The sequence below is a fragment of the Macrobrachium nipponense genome, chromosome 22, assembly GCF_015104395.2.
Source record: "Macrobrachium nipponense isolate FS-2020 chromosome 22, ASM1510439v2, whole genome shotgun sequence".
In the NCBI taxonomy this organism is placed as follows: Eukaryota; Metazoa; Arthropoda; class Malacostraca; order Decapoda; family Palaemonidae; genus Macrobrachium; species Macrobrachium nipponense.
Genome location: NC_087213.1, coordinates 69,598,507 through 69,614,831, shown reverse-complemented (window position 1 = coordinate 69,614,831; position 16,325 = coordinate 69,598,507). Strand labels below are relative to the sequence as shown.

The 16,325-nt window shown below is 44.9% G+C and overlaps 1 protein-coding gene across 3 annotated transcripts in view; it reads left to right on the top strand.

Annotated features, from left to right (window-relative positions):
• The window catches only part of LOC135198793 (uncharacterized), a 98,066-nt gene extending 86,093 nt beyond the window's left edge, over window positions 1-11,973 (top strand). For all 3 annotated transcript variants that reach the window (XR_010310891.1, XR_010310890.1, XR_010310889.1), the window contains one exon: window positions 10,424-11,973. The gene's annotated coding sequence lies outside the window, so the exon portion shown is untranslated. The remainder of the gene's footprint in view (window positions 1-10,423) is intronic.
• The last annotated feature ends 4,352 nt before the right edge of the window (window positions 11,974-16,325 follow it).

Sequence of the window (16,325 nt, the reverse complement as noted above, 5' to 3'; positions counted from 1 at the left end):
GGGAGTTCAACGTGTGCAGGTGGGTAGATTATTCATTTATATAGAAGAAAGGGGTTAGGCTAGGCTAAAATTCAAACTGGTAGCAGAGCGTGGTTGATCAAAGATGCCTAGATCCGACAGTGAACAAAGCAAGACTAGATGGAGAAGGGAATGTCCTAGGTTTAGCGGGATACAAGAAGAGTACAAAAAATGGAAAGGCCAAGCCAAAGATTGGCTATTGTTGTATGGAGAAGATACAAAATACCCTGCGATAGAAATGAGAATGAGCTTAAAAGGGAAAGCCTGAGAACTAGTGGAATGATTAGATAGAGATAAACTTACGGGTACAAAGGGTCCAAAGATAATCCTAGACAAACTAGATAAAGCCTACCTAAAAGACTCTGTAATGGAGAATTACGGCAGAATAAAAAGATACATTCTAATAAGAAGAGAATCTAGTGAAAAAATAGCGGACTATTTAATTAGATACGAGAAGGCAGCATCTAAGTGTGAAAGAGCGATGGGGAAAGGCGCGCTTGAAGGGGAAGTCCAGGGTTATCATGTAATAGAGCAAGCAAATCTCACAGAAAATAAAAAACAGATGGTATTATTGGCTTGTGGGCAAGAAAAGTTAGAGTACGAAACAATGTCGCAAACAATGAAAAGACTCTTTAAGGGATTAGGAACTAAAGAGGAATGGGAATGGTGGTGGTCGTCAGAAGGCGATGCCATTCCTGGGAAGGGGAGGGAAAACCAGAGATATTGGGGAAGATGAAACCAAGGTAGGGGTGGAAGAAATCCTATAAACAAAGAAGGGAAGGTAACAGTATGTGCAATATGCAGCTCAGAATGGCATTGGCCTAGGGTTTATCCTCAGAATTTTCATAAGAAGAAGAAAGCTGAAACAAGACTAGAAGAAAATAAGCTAAAAACAGAAACTGGGACAGAAGAAGAAGAGTTTTATGTAGGAGAAGTTAATAAAATAGTGGAAGAGTCGTGGGAGGTGGTTGATGCAATTTTGGACACTGTGTAAATCAACAGTCTGCGGGGAATTGTGACTAGCACGTATTGTCATGGATTTGAGTCGGGAAGAGTTGAGGAGAATGAGGGACACTAGGACAGAGTCTAATAAAGTGTTTAATTTTGGTGAGACAAGTCCAAAGGAATAATAGAAATACCTGTGATACTAAGAAACAGAAAGTTTTATTTGAAGACAGAAATTCTGCAGGGTGATATACCCTGGCTGATAGGTAAGCAAACCATGAGTAAAATGGGTGACCCTAAATTTGAAAGAAAATTGTCATAATAGAAGTATTAGGGGGAATGAAAGTCGAGTTAAGAGAAGACGAACAGGGTCATTTAAGAGTACCTGTAAGGAGGAGGAAGGTAGAAGAATTATTACTGGGGGGTTGGAAGGGAAAGAATCTGAGGGAAATTAAGAACACAATGAAGAAATTAAATTTACAGTTTGGGCACGGAAGTGGAGATAAAATATGGAAGCTAACAGAGGAAGCACAATTGAGTACGTAATGGGTTAATTGAAAAAGAAAAAAAGAGGAAATAAGAAAGTTACTAACGGAACTGATTGAAAATTGTGAGGTTTTTAAAAAGATAAAAAAGAAACCCCGCCAAATCAGTAGTAGGCTTTTCTTGGAGTAAAACGTTTAATGAAGTTGTAACGATGGATGTGGGAGAGATAGAAGAAAGTTCTTGGTAATAGTGGATATGGCAACGAGGTATTGTCAGGCCTGTTGGATAAAAGATAAGAAACCAGAAACTATAATAAAGACACTTTTTGAGTGCTGGTTTGTTATATTTGGAGCGCCCCCAAAATATTGTCAGACAATGGGTGAGAATTTTAAAATGAAAAAGTAAGGAGGATGGCAGAAAGATGGAATATTAAAGTATTAGCCACAGCATCAGAATCTCCGTGGAGCAATGGATTGTGAGAAAAGACCGTAGGCATGATCAAGGGAAGTGTAAGAAAGATGATGGAGGAGGAGGAAGTGAATTGGTCCATAGCATTGAAATGGGTAGCGAGTGCTAGGAACTGCTTAATGAATAAAGGAGGTTTCTCTCCCAACTAATTAGTATTTGGAAAAAACCCTTCACTACCTAACCTAATGGGAGAAGAAAGTTCAAGTCCTGCAAGCAGAGAAAAAGGGATGGAAGAGGGTATGGTAAGGGGGAAACTGAATGCAATGCACAAAGCCAGAGAAGCATTTATAAAAAAGGAGTCATGTAATAAAATAAGAATAGCGTTAAACAAAAACATCAGAGAATATAAATTTGAAGCAGCAGTGGTAGGAGATGAGGTACTCTATAAGAGGGAAAATGAAAATGAATGGAGAGGACCTGCTCAGGTAGTGGGAGTATCGGGGAAAACAATAATAGTCAAACATGGGTATTCTTTAAGAGAAGTAGCTAGGATACATGTGACTAGGATTCAACGACGATCACCAGATACAGAAGAGATATCTGCTAGAATAGATAAATCCCATGGTGTGAAAGGTAGATCAGATGGACCAAATGAAGGGAATGCAGATTGGCAAGGAGAGGAGATGATGATAGGTGGGAGAAGGAGTGCAGACACAGAAGAGACTATAGAAAGAGAGGTGGTAGAGGAAACAGTGGAAGATAACGGGGAAAGTGGGTCAATAGAAGGCGAGTTAATGGAAGAGATACCAAAATTCAAAAAGGGAAATAAAGTTAGAGCTATAAACAACAATACAGGACAAGCAAAAGATTGGACTATATTAGGTCTTGCAGGAAAAAGATAAAGCCAAGCATGGGCTAATTCGTACAATGTACAAGACTCTCAGTCAGGTGACAAAGGGTGGGTTAACTTGAGGGATTATAGTCAAGTAGAAAAAATTGAAGATGAGGTGTTGCTGGGATTTGAAAATAGAAGCATAATGGAAGCTAAAGAAAAAGAACTTCAAAGTTGGAGAGATAACCAGGTATATGAGGAGGTAATTGATGTTGGACAAAAAGCTATATCTACAAGATGGATAGTAACTGAAAAGATAAAAGGGGGAAAGGATATGTAAAGCAAGATTGGTAGCTAGAGGGTTTGAAGAAGAGATGGCAGAGTGGGAAAAGGACCCTCCCCATGCAATGCTGAAATCTTAAAATTCTGTCTAACCATAAGGTGAAAAATTGGAATGATTATACATTGGATGTCAAAACTGCATATTTACAAGGTGACCAGATACAAAGAGAAGTGTATTTAAAGCCACCTAGGGAAGATGGTTGGAGGGGATTATGGAAGTTAAAGAAAACCATTTATGGGCCCAAGGACGCAGCAAAAGCATGGTATTGTAAAGTGGTGAAAGTAGTGAAGGAGCTTCAAGGTGAGAGCAGTAGACTAGAACCTAATATATTCATTCGGAAGAAGGACAATAAATTGAATGGCATTTTGTGTACACACGTAGATGATTTTTGCTACGGAGGAACTGAAGGATTCTTAAGGAAACGATTGGGAAATTGAAAGGGAAATTGCAAGTAGGAGAACAAGAGAGTAAAAGGTTCAAGTATATAGGAGTAGTAATAGAGCAGAAGGAGAATAGATTTTCCCTTAATCAGTGGCAGTGTATAAATACTATAAGAGAACCAGAGGCTAGAAGATATATGGGTAATAGAGTGCTAGAACAAAAGGAGTTACTGAGTATAGATCAGTGGTAGGACAGCTGAATTGGGTACCACTACATACCATGCCAGAAATATCATATGATGTTAGCGAACTAAGTAAAGCATTTAAAGAAGGAACAACTCGGGATATAAAGAAGCTTATTAAAATTGTGAGAAAAACTAAGAGCATGATGGGCGAAGTTACAATAAGTGAGATGGAAGAAGAAAGATTTATTGGGAAGCTTATGCAGACACTTCATTTGGAAACAAGATGGCCATACTCAACTGGGTAATATTATTTCCTTGACAGATAGGAAGAGGAGAAGTCCCTTATGGTGGAAGTCTAGGAAATCCAGGAGAGTGGCAAAATCCACCATTGAGGCCGAAGCCCTGAGTATTGGGGAAGCTATAGAAGGATTGATATATTTCAAGCATTTGTGGGAAGAGGTAGTAGGAGGGAGAAATTTAGAAGCTTTGGTTAACACTGATAGTAAAACACTAATGACCGCCATCAAATCGAGCACTGGTGTAAGTAGCAAGAGATTAAAAATAGATATTGCAGCAATAAGGGAAACCATAGAATCCAGGGAAATAAAGGAGGTGAGATGGATAAAAGGAAAGGAGCAAGTGGCTGATGTATTAACTAAAGCAGGAGTTTCAGGGAAATGTATTAGAAATTATGTAGAGGGTAAAGAGTTGGAGGATGAAGGAAATTAAGAGGGGACTAGGTTAGGAAACAGTCGGAGGGGAGGGAGAAAGAGATAAGTGTGATTATATATTGTAGAGATAAGTGTGGTTATATATTGTATAATTGTTATTGGTATTTTCTGCATTGTTGAAATATGGTGGGTGTCCTATATATGGACAGCATATGGTTGATTCTAGAAGGTGTCTGTTGATGTATTTAAGTTGTGTTGTGATGTCATAGACAAGATGGCGGCGGCGTCGGTGTGATGTAAATAATAAAACAGTGTAGTTGGAGACACGTGCTGGTGGGGTTTGGTTGGTAAGGGAGAGCTCTCTGTCGGGTAGGAGTTTTTGGGTCGTAAGTCTCGTTGTGCTGTTGATCTAAGGTGATTTCTGGAGTATACTGGAGTTGGAGAACATGTACAGGTGGGTAGATTATTCATTTGTATAGAAAAAAGGGGTTAGGCTAGGCTAAAATTCAAAGAAGAGCCTTTCTGCCATGTCTGGGTGAAGAGACCATTCGGTCCCAATTGCCTGATTCCGGTGGCCGAGCTTGTCTGCCACTACGTTCCTCTTGCCTGGAATGTATCTGGCTAACAGCTCTGAGTGAGCTACAGCCCACTCGTGCACCTGCATTGTCAACTGATGCAATGGGAGGGACACTATGTCAACTGATGCAATGGGAGGGACACTAAGCCCCTGTTTGTTGATGTATGCCACTACCGTGGTGTTGTCGCTCATCAGAACCACTGAGTGTCCCATCACTTGTTCCCGGAACTCTTGGAGTGCGGGGAATGCAACCTTGAGTTCCAGGACGTTGATGTGAAGGTGCTTGTCATGATGGTTCCACACGGCTGCAGCCAGCAACTCTTCCAGGTGTGCGCCCCAACCCTCGGTCGATGCGTCTGAGAACAGTAACATCTCTGGAGGGGGAGTGTGCAGAGGCACTCCTATTACGAGGTTCCTGTCGTCAAGCCACCAGGCCAGGTCCTCCTTTACTTCCTCCGCGAGAGGAACCAGGAAGGATTGTGGATCCCGTGCCTGTGACCAACACTCCTTTAGTCTCCACTGAAGAGACTGCAGGTGAAGACGCCCGTGAGGGACTAACTTCTCCAGTGACGACAGGTGACCAATCACGACTTGCCACTGCTGAGCTGACTGTTCCCGTCGAGACAGGAACCATCTGGCTGCCTCCCTGAACCTGCTGATCCGCAAGTCTGCGGGGAAGACTCATGCTGCTACTACATCGATCAGCATGCCCAGGTACTTTATCCTATGCTTGGGTTCGAGATCTGACTTCTTGAAGTTCACCACGATCCCCAGATCACGGCAGAAGTCGAGGAGTCGATCCCTGTCCAGCAACTGCGAGCAGGAGCTCACCAGGACCAGCCAATCGTCGAGATACCTCAAGAGACTTATCCCAACCGAATGGGCCCAAGCGGACACCAGAGTGAACACCTATGGGGCGGTTGAGAGACTGAAACAAAGTACCCTGAACTGGTACACCATCCCGTCGAGGATAAAGCGGAGGTACTTCCTGGAGGACTGATGGATGGGTATTTGAGACACCAGAGTGAACACCTATGGGGCGGTTGAGAGACTGAAACAAAGTACTCTGAACTGGTACACCATCCCGTCGAGGATAAAGCGGAGGTACTTCCTGGAGGACTGATGGATGGGTATTTGGAAATACGCATCCTTCAGGTCCACCGAAAGCATGAAGTCGTTCTCCCTGATGGAATCGAGCACCGAGCGTGCAGTTTCCATCGTGAACAGAGTCTGGCGAACGAATCGGTTCAAGGGAGAGAGATCTATCACCCGTTGCCAGTCCCCGATGACTTCTCCACTAGGAAGAGTCGGCTGTAGAAGCCTGGCGACTGATCTTGTACGATCTCCATAGCTCACTTGCTCAGCATGGTCATGACTTCTTCCTGAAGTGCTACGTCCCTGGCAGAACCAGGAACGTATGTCTAAAGGTGGACCGGGTGCGAAGTGAGGGGTAACCGCGACTCGAAGGGTAGCAGATATCCCTCCCGAAGGACATTCACTACCTAGGTCTCGGGCACCGTAGCGCTGCCAAGTTGCCCAATGGCTCGCTAGGCACCCCCCCCAACTTTTGGCAGCAGGTAAGGGGGAATGCCATCCCTAGCGTTCCCCCTTCTTCGGCTTACGCTTGGCGGGACCCCCACGGGAGTGGAAGGTCTGGGAGGAGGGCTGACATTCGCTCCTTGAAGCAGAAGTCGAAGGCTGGGTCTTTCCTCTCAACCTCGATGAAACTGATGTCTTGGCAGCAGAGGAAGCTCTAGCCAAGCTCTGAGGCTTGGTCGCAGTTGCTTGAGGCTGCCCAGAAGCCTTCAAGACTGCCTGGTGTACTAGGCGGTTACTGTCATCAGCGCGCCGCTGTTCCACCACAGCGTCCACCATCTCTCTGGGGAAGAGAGAGGAGGAACCCAGCAACGGTCCGTTTTGTAGACCCAACATCACTTCCTGACCGGCTGTCCAGGTCACCCAAGCCAGGACTGCGTCTCGACATCTCAGGACCAGGTTGGCCGCCTGGTGGGCGAGGTAAGAGATGGCTCTACCTCCAGACTGACAGTCTCCCAAACGCGAAGTCTTCTTCGGGAGCGAAGGGTCCCGAGGACGCTGCGACTCTGGACACTGTGAGGGACCAAAGGTCCAGCCAGGAGACTTCTTGGAAGGCTGCCATGGTAGTTGCTTCCAGGGCCAATGCCTCTTGCTGAGAGAACCAAAGGTTCTCAGCCCGCAGGTGATGGAGAGGCACCCCTGGAGTTAGCCTAGCAATCTCCGGGTCAACCTGCTTGGTCGGCAACGGGTCTACAGATGGCACATAGAATCGACGCTGACGAGGCAGAGGAGGGGGAAGCAGCTTGTCCGACCTGCTGGACCTAAGTGAGCCCTCCTGTCCGGAGACAAGAGTCAACCTGGCCCAGCACACCGTCAGCCAAGGAGGATCGGGGCAAACCCACCATCGTCTTGGGTTCCTTCTTAGGATTCCAGAACGACTCCAACCTCGATGGAGGTTCGGAGGGAGCAACCGCCAATCCTTCCCTGAGGTCGTTGTACTGATGAATCAGTGCAATGACCTTTGCGAAGGACCTCTGAATCTCGGGAGTGATAGTGTCCTGCGGCGATGTTCTGTCAGATCCATCCAGGCCAATCACCTCCCAAGACCCTCTTCCTTCAGAAGGAAGAACCTCGCCAGACCCCTCGTGGTCTCCTCCAACCACTTGCACGTACGACCTGCTCGATCCCAGGACCGAACCAGGCTCATAGGCTCTCGTGGCGGGACCGTGGGTTGCCTCGCTCCTCCTGGTGTAGCTCAAGGAGATTGAAGGGACAGCTGAGGAAGACCTGACGCTCCCACCCTGCCTACCAGCAGAGCCGGTGGGCTGGGAGGACTGCAGGCAATCGCCAACCTGCTTTTGCGACCGAGCTGCAGGTCTAGTTCCGCGGACTCTGTGAGGAGGACAGCTGGACTGAGAACGGTACCGTGCAACAGGCAAACTGCTACCAGTCGTGCGAGCCGTCCGGTCCCGGTGGGAGCGACAGTCGGGTGACCAGTAGTGTCCACTGACGCGGTAAGAGCGCGCCACATCCTCTCAACGCGTCACGGTACCTGATCCTGCCAAGGCTGGGCCTGGTGACCGGGGGGGATCTCTTCCTGGCCTCGGCACGTGATCGGTCTGGTGGGACCGTCATGTCACCCCTGGGAACCAGGGGATCGCCACAAGAGCAATCGCCGGCCTGGCAAGAGTCACCCGAGCGACTCCCACCAGTCTTCCGCTCTGTGCCTAGGTTCTGACGGCGAGCAGGCTCAGCGGTCTGGACCCTGACTGCACAGTCACCAGCAGGTGACCGTACGCTCGCGAGCAAGTGGCTGAGACGGTTCCTGGTGCAGAGGCGAAACCTCTGGAACCAGGAGAAGAGGTACCAGCGGTAGCTGGCACCCCTACGGTCCCCGTCTTCTTCTTCCCTAGGAAAGGAGAGACAGGCCCCGTTCCCAAAGGAACAGGAGGACCAGCAGTAGACCCACCTGTCCCACCGGAGCGGGACAGACCCTTAGAGGTCTCTGTGTGAGACTTCTTCCTCGGCTGTGGGGCCTTGGAAGTCAAAGGGGAAGAGGCGGCAGCAGACGACGACGAAGAAGACGATGACACCTTCCTCTTCTTCTTGGACCTCTTCTTCATTAGTTTCCTCAGGACCACTGTCAGGTCCTCCATCCAGGACAGAGCTGGGCCAGTTGCGGTAGCAACACAACCCAACTGGACCTGTCCGGAGGGAGGGACCTGCGGCAGGAACGGAGACAGCAGGATCAGGCACAGGAACTGGTGGGCGGTCAAGTGGAGAGCTCTTCAGGCACTCAAAGTCAGGGGTTGGGGCGAGGACACCAAACCCAAGCGGAGGAACCACCTCCTCCCGCGGCACAAACATCATTGGGGCCTGCTGCACAGCAGCTGAGGGAGTCACCGACGTTACGTGCTGCATATACACCAGGTACGGTGGCGCAGCATACCCAGGTGGTTGTTGTCAACGTCACCGGGCCATGGGTCACAGGGGTAGCCAGGTGTAACAACAGCCCCTGAATGCTGGGAGTGCCCGGAAGGCTCAGCGAGCGCCAGACCTGCTGGAGGTCTCCACCCGCGGCAGCAGTCATACCTGTGGAAGCAACAGTTGGGTTAGAGGGGGGGATTCCCGCTTGCCCGGTTGGGGGGGTGTGGGGGACATCCCACCCCGAGTGGACGGAAGACCCCAAGTAAAGTTCCAGGTCGGGATGTCACGGCCCTTCGTCTGCGCTTGACAGGTCGAGCGAAGAGGCAGAACGCGACATATCCCCCACAGGGGAAAGAGCCATACGAGGGAGCTGGCTAGGAGGGAGGTATGAGAATGACGTTTTGGTCACCAGAGGTGCCGCTGGAGAGCTTTCCAACAACCCATTGGCTACTTTACATGCCCTCTTCCTCCTCTCATAGCGCTCCCACTGCTCCTCCGACCACGAAATACAAAAGTCACAGGCCTCGGACTGAGAGCACTCGCGCTCTCGGCACTGTGCGCACTAAATGGGGGTCCATTTGCTCAGAGGACCTAAAAGACCCAAACTTATGGCCCTCCACACCAGGGCACACACTCCAGTTGGTTGGGGGCGGGTGGGCTTCTCACCTTCATTGGTTTGCATGGCTCTGAGTTCTCGATGCAAACCACAAAGTAAACAAAAAAAGAAATCAACAAGTACTTACGCAGATCCACACTACAAGTACTACACCAAGGAAAAGTTGTGAAACAGAGCAGATTCATAATCGAAAGCCTAGAAATTCTCACGACGATGGTGGGTACAGGTGTGAATGAACACGTCTTCATCCGACAGCGGCTGAAAGCAAAGTGGAAGGTTTATCTCCAGTCAGGCAGGACTCCCGACCATCGGACAAGTAGTTACTACTGAACTACCTTGTTAGAAATCTTACAACAGGTCCAGCTGGCGCTGAAAGTAAATCCTTATGTAAAGGACCGAGGGTTTGTATTACGTGTCGGAACAAATAGTGATCATTGCATGGGCTCAGCTTTTTTAGCTGGTTATGGTGATGACTGTAGAAACAAGACACTCAGCAAATGAGACTTCAGTTGCTTTCTGAAAGAGAAAGGGAGAACATTTATTCTCCATACCCAGGACCAACGAGTCCCATAAAACTACAGGCCAATATCTCAAGTTTTTTCCACAAATAAATGTAAGTGCATATTTTATTGAAACTAGAAGTTTTGTGATTGATATTTCCACAAACAAATGTACGTGCTTATTTTATTGAAACTTTAAATTCCGTTGATATTGCATAGCAATTTGACTATTGCGTTTAGATATTGCCAGTTAAAAAAGGCAATAAGTGCATAGACAGAAATGTATTGTAACAGAATTTTTTACTTCATTCAGGCTTTTATAATAATGAGGCCACACCATACAGCATTTAGGTAATTAAGGAAAACAAAGTGTTTATGAGAAAGAGATTTTTTATTTAGACACCTTAGAACTGCTACAAAAATAATAGTAAAACTACTGTTAAGATGCCATCCCTAATGATTTTTCCCATCCCTAATGATTTTTCCCTTTCTCTTTCAGAAAGCAACTGAAAAATGAAACTGCCTGCATTTCCACTTCAGTCATCACCATAACAACCAGCCACCAAAGACAGGAGGTGGATAAAAGAATTGCCATGGATCTGATTGGAAAGAACCTCCCCACATGCAGCATTTAATGCATCGCCAGCAGAAGCACTCTACTGTCAGTCCTTGGCAATTCCAGCAGACATTTTCCAAGACCCAACCACCCACTCTAATGTCGTAGAGCCATTAATGTACGTAATGCCATGCATTCATCAGATTAGATATGCCCATCGGCCCTCCAATCATCTGCCTACTTAGGACCCCTCACAAAATCTTGCAGCAAAGGGACAAAGCCTACCAAATATCAGTGCACGGAAGAACAACCTGAGTACTGATCAACAGACTTTGCCCCACATACCTGCCAGAAGTTGGGACTTTCTCCCGAATTAAGATGGTCTAAATTGTGTACTCCAATCAGGGAGGGGATTTACACTGTTTGGGCTGATTTGGTGACCAAGGAATTCTACTGTTGGTTTTGCCCATTTGTCCTTCCACCCTATGAGTCCATTTTCTTTAGGTAGTTACAGGACCTGTCTGATGTCTCATTTGTTGATGTTGGGGCTGAGTATCAGAATGGCATCAATGAAGACTATACTGAAGGGTAGGTCACCCATGATTTCGTCTTTCATACATTGGAAGGTCGTGTCTGCATTCCAAAAGCTGAAGCAGCAATAATTTAATGCGTATGTGATGATGCCCACCTTTACTATGATGCCAGCGGGTACCCATCGGGTTGTGCTTTCAAGTCAAGTCATCCAAGGTCACCAAGGGCCGTCAGCTTTTGGTACGATGTGGAGGGGAGAAGCCCACAGGCTGGTGGCTTTATGGCATATTCCTGCCTGTTCCATGTCCTGGAAAGCGTGTTTGGGGCCAAATGTCTGAAGCAGGCTTGGACTGGGGGACCCTCTGTGACTGTGATGCTGAACATGGTGCTTTGCAGGTTTGGTCAGGTCATGCTTGAATACTGCCACTGGTGCTGGAGTCGGATTAAGTAGGATTACAGGTGTCGTGACATCAGCTGCTGCCTTGCAATGTCCACCAGCATGTTGTGGTCATTTAGTCTGCTCCTATAAGTGCAACTGTTACATCTGCAGTGATGAATATCCAGTTGCACTTCTTTCTGCCTAATGACAATGGTCTGTCTCCCGTATATTTTTAGCCCATGCCTGCAGGAAAAGGAAAGGAGTAGTATAGGTGTCAAAAAGGCATTGTGGATTTTATGTGGACTACGGAAGGAGGGAATGTGCTGTGACCAGCGTTTTAAGAGATGAAAAAAAATTATATTACGTAGAAATGGGTGGCTAGCATGGTTAAGTGCATTGTAGCACAAATCTTCAATCCTTAGAGAAAAATGATTGCCTGTAACGCCATATAGTATTTTTGATTAAATCTAATTTTTGAGCCATATAGTCTTTTTGCTTAAATGTAAAGCCATGTATTTTTGAACCAAACATGTTAAGTTTGTATGAAGACAATAAATAGTTTTTCAATGTAGATGTTTGTGTTTACTCTCCACTATTTGATTTCAGTAATACGAGTAACGTACTTCTTACATTGTTGAACTGTCAAGCCACTAACACTGCCATTGCCAAAAAAAATACAATTGTATTTAATTTCATTGATCCAGAAAGTTTTTTTAAAAAGTATGCCCTTGATTACCAAGTTCACTCTGCACCAAAGTATTCCACTTACTATGAAAGTCTTCATGCCTTTTGCCCCCGTATGATCTCAGATTTTATCTGTAAAACATAAAACTATCAAAGTAAGTGCAGTCAAGTTTATTTCTCTTTGTATTTTCTTACAAAAAATTCTTTGATAACAGATGTGACACAGTGGAAAAGCTAGACAAACACTTACCCAAGATCCTTTAGAAGCAGGTTTCCTGTATATTTAAGTGTGGAAAAAAGTAGACTTCAAAATAAAAGAATGGTTCTGCTGACAAGGAAATTATCATTAAAGAATTTACTAAAAAAAAAACTTGCATTTACCATCATGGAGACAAGTATCCATATTGCATTTTTACCAAAAAAAAAAAAAAAAAAAAAAAAAGCCTTTGTGAACAAGATAAATAAGGGATTTTGACAAAGGAAAAATCTATTTCTGGGGGAAGACCTGTGTCGCCAAGTGAAATGTTCCTATAGCACTCATTTCTAGGTATAAATAAATGCTAAATATACCAGAGAAAAAGCCATATGGATACTACCTTTGGCTCACTCACCCTCAAAGGGTGTCGGTATAGCATCAGGGGCGAGTGGAAGCCACTATCACAGATACTTCACCAAATATATCTCTCCTCTCTCAAAATCCCCCTCTGCAGAAGTGCTGTTACAACAGCTACCTTCCGCTCGCTACTACTACTGCCTCTGCCAAGAACGCCATTCCTGAAATACGCACCCAAGCTTGGGCCAGCTAAAGGGTGGGGAAATGGAAAAGAGAGGGATGGGTTCACTGGGTGACACAGGTCTTCCCCCAGAAATAGCTTTTTCCTTTGTCAAAATCCCTTTTCTGGGCTCGACCTGTGTCGCCCTTTGAAATAGTAACAGAATTGGCCATACAAGCTTGGAAATAGAATGTAAACAAAAAAACTTTATAAGAAAGGTAAAATAAAATGAGAACAATCAATACCTTGGTCGCCTACAATTTTGAGTTGTGTGGTTGGAATAATCACAATTTGCCCAATTTTGTTCCTACTTATTACTTTGAGTTTTATTATTATCTCCGGGACTCTGGCTATGGGTTTGGCTGAACGAACTTGGATTATTATTGTTTGGATTTCCTCTATGCTGTTGAGGCCTATATTTACTATTTGTTTGCTTTGAAAAAAATTTTCATTACTATTCTTTGGATTATTCTTAGGATCTTGTTTCCCCTGTTGTCTATGCTTGAAATTTCTAGATCTGTCTGGAACACTATCTGTCCTTCCCTGGAAATTATTCCTATTTCTACCAGGGTTTCAATTATTTACAAAACCTGTAAATTCTTTTGCCAGATGCAGTCCTCTTTTGCACAGTTCCTTTTCCATACATCTTGAAGCTGCTAGACTATCCTGCTTAGGATCAGGTTCTTTGTTTCTTAAAAACTTTTTTTTCTTCCTCCCCGATAGCGTCATATACTATACCATGGACTATGTAGTTCAAAATCTCTCATATACTTACTAAATCTTTTACATCACGATTAAAAGCATCACAATCTCCAATAACTAGTCTGGTTCTTTTTAAATCGCTAGTTAAGTTATGGATAGCATTTTCTACATCAGTATGGAGGTTTGCAATACTGTACAATCATATTTCTGGTGTAAAAACTTACCGAGATTGTACCATCGATCTTGTTGATTAATCGGTTCCCAGATTTCAAAGCACACCTTGAATTCAGCAAATGTTTTAATTTCCTGAAACTTGAATGAAGTAAGAGTGTGATGCGCATCTCCCTTTTCTGAACTAACATAGAGTAACGCTTCATCTATTTTCTTGTGTTCATCGGTAATTCCACTGGATGAAATCTGACTTTCGGTCTCTGCTATCAACGGAGCTACTGAATACGCTTCTAACTTAATTCTGTCAGGATGACCCTTTTCTACATTACCGCAAAAGCGTGTAGCCTGTGTTATTACAGCGGCCTGTGCCATTCTAGAATATCTAGTTTGCGCTTGCAATGGGTTAGGAATGTTGTTATGGTTAGCAACAATCACACTAGTCGTGGGTCTATTTGCTACTGTCGAAAGCGGTACTCTGGGTGGACTTTCGCTATGCAATCGTCGTGGGGGAAAATTAGTCTGATTATTTAGTCTCGATCGTCTGTCGGGTTGGACGCAGGCTATAATGGTTCAAGTCGGGAGTTCGGCTTCTTTGTAACCTGGTAATAATTTCATAAAGTTTCTATTCATTTCATACCAACAGCTGGACTAGATACAATTTAAAAAAATAGATGCATTGCTGTACTTACATTATCTTCATGGTTGGAGTCTGTTGTCCCTATTGCGGTCCCTATCTTGCCTATCTAATTTTCTTATTTCCTAGTGTTTCCTTCCTTCAATCTGGAAAAACATTAACATTAGCACATGCCGTTATTCCTTATTCACACCACTGCACTTTATGAACTGAATGACAATATCTTTATGGTTCTAGATTTATCACAAACAATGAAGGAAGAAAGAAAATGATTTTATCTTACAACTTTACGGCAAAAAAAAAAATTTTTTATCTCAAAGCTGCTTGTTATGAACTATTTTATAAAAGCATTTTTATTTTATTGCAGTGTGTGAGAATTTTTATTTTGATTTATTGTCAGACGTTAATCTATTAGGATACTTCAAACTTTTCTTCTTTCTTCTTGTTCTGGTTGCACCGAACACTTCTGCGTTGTCGTCTGTGCGTTGCCGTTGAAGTTCTCTTGTGCCACTGTTGAAGTCTACTGCGCTGCCGTTGCTTAATGCCGGTGGCAGCGGCGTTCGTCGTTTGGGGAAATCGTAGCGATGTATGGAGAAATGGGGCGCTATCTCAATAATTATGATAGTTTAGCGCTCTTAGGTTGATTGAAGAATTCCGCCGTCAATCGCCTTTCCATGGAGTTTCGCTGCGCTGAATTTGAAATCTTCTCTGTCCGCTCCTATGAGTTCTTGCGTTTCCCTGTAACGCATTGTCGAGTTGATATGGCTTACAAATGCGGCGATCCTAGTTCAGTATTCTTCATAGAAATTCACTGCGTTTCGTCGCTCTAGCTTCGTTCGCCTTCTCAGCTGTTTTGAAGTGTTATGACTTCGTCAGCGGATACCCAGTCTCGGAGCTGTGTTTCGTTGTTCTTCGTCGCCTTTTTCCTTTTCTTCCTTCTTCGAGTTATTGAACTCAGAATTTCTTATTTTTGTTATTTGTTTATTTTCTTTATGTTTCTAGCACTTAAGGATTAGCGCTCTTTTTCTAACAGTGGGTCAGTATTTTATATTTTCATACAATCAACTTACCTGTCAGATATATACATAGCTAAGACTCCGTCGTCCCCGACAGAAATTCAAATTTCGCGCCACCCGCTACAGGTAGGTCAGGTGATCTACCGGCCTGCCCTGGGCGGCAGGACTAGGAACCATCCCCGTTTTCTATCATATTTTCTCTGTCGCCGGTGGTATCAACATTGTTGCTATTACCTCCTGACTTAGATTCTTATTTCATCCTTTGATCATCGTTTCTCGGCTTTTTGGTGACGTATCTGGATCGTGTTTTTGGCATTCGCTACTGTGGACTGTTTTTTGGAATTGCTTTTTGGATTTTTCTCAGTATGTCTGATTCAAATGTGAGTGTGAGAATGTGTGTGAATGTAGGCTGCAGGGTGAGGATACCGAAAGCTTCGGTTGATCCTCACACTGTATGTCGTAAATGTAGGGGGTTTCAGTGTTCTGCTAATAATACTTGTAATGAATGCGAGGGATTAAATGCAGAAGAGTGGAAGACTTTAACTTCTTATTTGAAGAAGTTAGAGAGGGATAGGGTTAGACGTCTGAAAGGTGTGAGTTCAAGGCCTATTGAGCCTTTTACTGATAATTATTCTAATCCTAATGATTTAGATTCTCCCTATGTGTCTAATTCACAAAGTGTACTTTCGGAATCGGCCTCGGAAATCGCCGATCTGAAAGCTACTATTCGAGACATGAAGTCCAAAATGGCGGACTTACAAGGTAAGGCTAGTGAAAGTGAGCATTACAGTGAAGTGAGTTCTCCCAGTGTTGTGGAGGGGGCGTTTGATCGTCCCTGCGACGCTCCCAGGCCTAGACCTCTTCCAAGCTCCCATGCCCAGAGGAGAAGGAAAGTCGAAAGCCTTAAGGAGGTCGTGGGGAATCCCCAACGGTCAGACGTCCCTTCAGCAAGCTC